A 5,944-nucleotide genomic window follows, 5' to 3' on the forward strand; every position below is an offset into this window, starting at 1 on the left:
TAGATCTTGTTTCTTTTGATTGTTGTTGTTAATTCCTTTCAATAATTGTTGTTAGATTTCATTCTTGTTGTCAATTTACTATGCTTTTCTTGTGTGCCTTCCAAGTGTTTGATGAAATGCTTGGTTGGATTTTAGTTTAGGTTTTGTTCCTCTTGGTCTAGGTAGAGTAATTAGTGACTCTTGAGTTATCTAATTCTTTTGTTGATTGATAATTAGAAGTTGTTAATTGATTTGAATGCCTCTAAAGCTAGTCTTTCCTTTAGGAGTTGATTAGGACTTGAGGAATCAAATTGATTCATCTACTTGACTTTCCTCCATAGTTAGAGGTTAACTAAGTGGGAGTAATGGACAATTTGTTATCACAATTGAGGAGGATAACTAGGATAGGACTTCTAGTTCTCATATCTTGCCAAGAGCTTTGTTAGTTGTTAGTTTATTTTCTTTGCCATTTATATTTCTTGTCTAAAATCTCAAAAACCCCAAAATAACTCACAACCAATAACAAGACACTTTATTGTAATTCCTAGGGAGAACGACCTGAGGTTCAATACTTCGGTTCATAAATTTAGGGGTTTGTTACTTGTGACAAACAATCTTTTGTATGAAAGGATTATTGTTGGTCTAGGAACTATACTTTACAACGAGATTTCATTAGTGAATTTCTAAACCGTCAAAAATCTAATCATCAATGCTACATTCATGTTATGATTTTCTTAATTAATGTGATTTGAGGTATTTAAGTTTATGATTGTTCCTTTTTATTATCCCCAATCTGAAGACATTTTCATTCCAGTAGAATTAATTTACTTTTCCCTTTTTGGTCTTGGTTTAGAAATCAGTAACTCAGGAGTTATCTTAGCTTAACATAATTGATAACTGTTATCTTTGCTAATTGAACTGAACTTCAATAATCCCAACCTTTTCTTAGGAAATAAACAGGATTCGAAGGTCTAACTAATTAGTCCCTTGACTTTCCTTTGCTTTAGCAAAGGTTAACTAAATGGAATTAAGATTCAACTTTTATTATTATTGATAAGAATAACTAAGTCTGGACTTCCAATTTCTTATACCTTGCCAAAAGTTTGCTTTACAGTATTTATTTATTTTAATTGTCATTTAAATTACTTGTCATACTTCTTCCTTAATTCCAAAACCCCCAATTTTACCTTTTTCATAGCCAATAATAAGAACATACCTCCTTACAATTCCTTGAGAAGACGACCCGAGGTTTAAATACTCGGTTATCAATTTCAAAGGGGTTTGTTACTTGTGACAACCAAAACGTTTGCACGAAGGGATTTCTGTTGGTTTAGAATTTATATCTACAACGCGACTATTTTTGTAAAATTCTTTACTAGCAAAAATCCTAACGTCAGACCCAACGAAGGATATGAAGGTGATAGAGATCTCGTCTTTTGGCTGCAATGATGGATCATAGACAGTAAGAGTTGGTAGCGTGTTTTGGGTGGCGCCTACAGTGTAGCATAGAAATTTTGGTTTAGTCTCTCACTTTTGAAAAGATCTACCAAGAGATTAGGAGCTGTAAATGCTGGCTAGGCTAGTTTCAGGCGCCAGCGTAGGGGCTTCCTATATGGACTAGGGCCCAGAGCGTTAATTATGTATATAGTAGCAAGATATGAAGGGTTGTACGTTAACTCATGATATATATGGTAGCACCTTTATATGTATGTATGATCTATGATATATGTTATGTTTATATATCATGTTGGCCTTTGATGAGCGGATAATTTGTACGCTTTTTGGCATTGTTTTTAGTATGTTTTTAGTATGATCTAGTTAGTTTTTAGTATATTTTTATTAGTTTTTAGTTAAAATTCACTTTTCTGGACTTTACTATGAGTTTGTGTGTTTTTCTGTGATTTCAGGTATTTTCTGGCTGAAATTGAGGGACCTGAGCAAAAATCTGATTCAGAGACTAAAAAGGACTGCAGATGCTGTTGGATTCTGACCTCCCTGCACTCGAAGCGGATTTTCTGGAGCTACAGAAGCCCAATTGGCGCGCTCTCAACGGCGTTGGAAAGTAGACATCCTGGGCTTTCCAGCAATATATGATAGTCCATACTTTGCCCAAGATTTGATGGCCCAAACCGGCGTACAAAGTCACCCTCAGAAATCCCAGCGTTAAACGCCGGAACTGGCACCAAAATGGGAGTTAAACGCCCAAATTGGCATAAAAGCTGGCGTTTAACTCCAAGAAGAGTCTCTACACGAAATTGCTTCATTGCTCAGCCCAAGCACACACCAAGTGGGCCCAGAAGTGGATTTTTATGTCATTTACTCATCTCTGTAAACCCTAGGCTACTAGTTTTCTATAAGTAAGACATTATACTATTGTATTTTTCATCTGGGTAGTTATCTTTGTTCTGATGCTATCTTAGATCATTGGGAGGCTGGCCATTCGGCCATGCCTAGACCTTGTTCTTATGTATTTTCAACGGTGGAGTTTCTACACACCATAGATTAAGGTGTGGAGCTCTGCTGTACCTCGAGTATTAATGCAATTACTATTGTTCTTCTATTCAATTCCGCTTGTTCTTGTTCTAAGATATCACTTGTTCTTCAACTTGATGAATGTGATGATCCGTGACACTCATCATCATTCTCACCTATGAACGTGTGACTGACAACCACCTCCGTTCTACCTTCGATTGGGTGAATATCTCTTGGATTCCTGATACACGATGCATGGTTGATCGCCTGACAACCGAGTGCTCGCCTGACAAACGAGCCAGCCATTCCGTGAGATCAGAGTCTTCGTGGTATAGGCTAGAACTGATGGCGGCATTCAAGAGAATTCGGAAGGTCTAACCTTGTCTGTGGTATTCTGAGTAGGATTCAATGATTGAATGACTGTGACGTGCTTCAAACTCCTGAGGGCGGGGCGTTAGTGACAGACGCAAAAGAATCACTGGATTCTATTCCGGCCTGATCGAGAACCGACAGATGGATAGCCGTGCCGTGACAGGGTGCGTTGAACATTTCCACTGAGAGGATGGGAGGTAGCCACTGACAACGGTGAAACCCTTGCTTAAGCTTGCCATGGAAAGGAGTAAGAAGGATTGGATGAAGACAGTAGGAAAGCAGAGAGACGGAAGGGAAGGCATCTTCATACGCTTATCTGAAGTTCCTACCAATGAATTACATAAGTATCTCTATCTTTATCTTTATGTTTTATGCATTTATCACCATACCCATTTGAGTTTGCCTGACTAAGATTTACAAGGTGACCATAGCTTGCTTCATACCAACAATCTCTGTGGGATCGACCCTTACTCGCGTAAGGTTTATTACTTGGACGACCCAGTCCACTTGCTGGTTAGTTGTGCGAAGTTGTGTTTATGCCATGGTATTGAACACCAAGTTTTTGGATTCATTACCGGGGATTATTTGATTTGTGAAAAGTGTTGATCATAATTTCGTGCACCAAGTTTTTGGCGCCGTTGTCGGGGATTGTTGAGTTTGGACAACTGACGGTTCATCTTGTTGCTTAGATTAGGTATTTTTTTTTTCGAAATTCTTGAAGATGAATTCTAGAGTTTCATGATGATTTGTTGAAGTCTGGCTGGCTATGAAGCCATGTCTAATTTCATTGGACCGAGATTTCAACTTATCATCACAAGAGCTTGTTGATTTCTATCAATCTTGCTTTTGGAGCAGTGATCTGCTAAGGCTTGGCTGGCCATTGGCCATGTCTAGTGTTTTGGACCGAAGCTTTCTTTGAAAGCTTGGCTGGCTGTGAAGCCATGTCTAATTCCTGGACCGGAGTCTTAGACTAGCATTGCACTGATTCCTGGAATTCTCATTAAGAACTTTGATACCTTTTTCCACTTAATTTTCGAAAAACACAAAAAAATTACAAAATCATAAAATCCAAAAATATTGTATGTTTCTTGTTTGATTCTAGTGTTTCATTTTAAGTTTGGTGTCAATTGCATGCATTCATTCATGTGTCTTAAGGATCTTCAAGTAATTCTTGATGATTTCTTACTCTGATCTTTGAATTCTCTTGACTTGAGTGTTTATGTGTCTCATATGCATCTTCACTAGTGTCAATAGTATACAAACTGCTAAGTTTGGTGTCTTGCATGCATTGTTATTTGATTCTTGTTGCATTTTGATTATTCCTTATTATTAAAAATCCAAAAATATTTTTAATTTGTGTCTTCTCAAGTCAATAACACAGAGAATTGAAGATTCAGAACATGCTGCAGAGGAATTATACAGAAAAAGCTGGGCGTTCAAAACGCCCAGTGAAGAAGGACAGACTGGCGTTTAAACGCCAGCCAGGGTACCTGGTTGGGCGTTTAACGCCCAAAAGGTATAGTTTTGGGCGTTAAACGCCAGAATGTGCACCATTCTGGGCGTTTAACGCCAGGATGGCACAAGAGGGAAGATTCTGTTTTTCAATGCAATTTTTTTCAGGTTTTCAAAGTTTTTCAAAATCAAATCTTTTTCAAATCATATCTTTTCAATCATGTGTTTTCAAAATCAATTTCTTTCCTTTTTCAAAGATACTTGCTATCAATTAATGATTTGATTCAACATTTCAAGTATGTTGCCTTTTCTGTTGAAAAAGGTTTAATGTTTGAATCATATCTTTTCTTGTTAGCCAAGTTTTTAATTTTCAAAATCAAATCTTTTTAAAATGTTTTTCAAATCATATCTTCTCAATCACATCTTTTTAAAACTAATCATATTTTCTTAACCACATCTTTTTCAAAATAATTTTCAATCACATCTTTCTGATTTCTAATTTCAAAATCTTTTTCAAAAATCACTTGATCTCTTTCCCACTCGTGGTTTTCAATAATTAATTAGTGTTTTTCAAAATGTTTTCAAAATTTCTTACTTAATTTTTGAAAACCACTTCCCTTCTTCTCACATCCTTCTATTTATGGACTAACACTATTCCTTAATGCAAAATTCGAACTCCATCTTCTTTGATAAGTTTGAATTTTCCACTTCTGCCTTCCATTTTTCTTTTCCTCTGACACCTCAAGGAATCTCTATACTGTGACATAGAGGATTCCATATTTTCTTGTTCTCTTCTCTCTCATATGAGCAGGAGCAAAGACAAAGGCATTCTTGTTGAGGCTGATCCTGAACCTGAAAGGACCTTGAAGAGAAAGATAAGAGAAGCCAAAGCACAACTCTCTGTAGAGGACTTAACCGAATTCTTCAAGGAGGAAGAACCTATGGCAGCCGAAAACAACAACAATGCCAACAATGCAAGGAAGGTGCTGGGTGACTTCACTGCACCTACTCCCGATTTCTATGGGAGAAGCATCTCTATCCCTGCCATTGGAGCAAATAACTTTGAGTTTAAGCCTCAATTAGTTTCTCTAATGCAACAGAATTGCAAGTTCCATGGACTTCCATTGGAAGATCCTCATCAGTTTTTAGCTGAGTTCTTGGAAATCTGTGACACTGTCAAAACTAATGGGGTTGACCCTGAGGTCTACAGACTTATGCTATTCCCTTTTGCTGTAAGAGACAGAGCTAGGACATGGTTGGACTCACAACCTAAAGAAAGCCTGGACTCTTGGGAAAAGCTAGTCAATGCCTTCTTGGCAAAGTTCTTTCCACCTCAAAAATTGAGTAAGCTTAGAGTGGAAGTCCAAACCTTCAGACAGAAGGAAGGAGAATCCCTCTATGAAGCTTGGGAAAGATACAAACAATTAATCAGAAAGTGTCCTTCTGATATGCTTTCTGAATGGAGCATCATAGGTATTTTCTATGATGGTCTCTCTGAACTATCCAAGATGTCTTTGGATAGCTCTGCAGGAGGATCTCTTCATCTGAAGAAGACGCCTACTGAAGCTCAAGAACTGATTGAAATGGTTGCAAATAACCAATTCATGTACACTTCTGAAAGAAATCCTGTGAACAATGGGACTAGTCAGAAGAAAGGAGTTCTTGAGAT

General features: G+C 37.4%; 1 non-coding gene across 1 annotated transcript; it reads right to left on the bottom strand.

The window, feature by feature from the left end:
- Window positions 1-5,621: 5,621 nt before the first annotated feature.
- LOC112799294 (small nucleolar RNA R71) lies at window positions 5,622-5,729 on the bottom strand. Its single transcript, XR_003200869.1, has one exon. It is a non-coding gene; the product is annotated as a small nucleolar RNA R71 (small nucleolar RNA).
- Window positions 5,730-5,944: the final 215 nt, after the last annotated feature.

Source organism: Arachis hypogaea, chromosome 4 (assembly GCF_003086295.3).
Source record: "Arachis hypogaea cultivar Tifrunner chromosome 4, arahy.Tifrunner.gnm2.J5K5, whole genome shotgun sequence".
Lineage (NCBI taxonomy): Eukaryota > Viridiplantae > Streptophyta > Magnoliopsida > Fabales > Fabaceae > Arachis > Arachis hypogaea.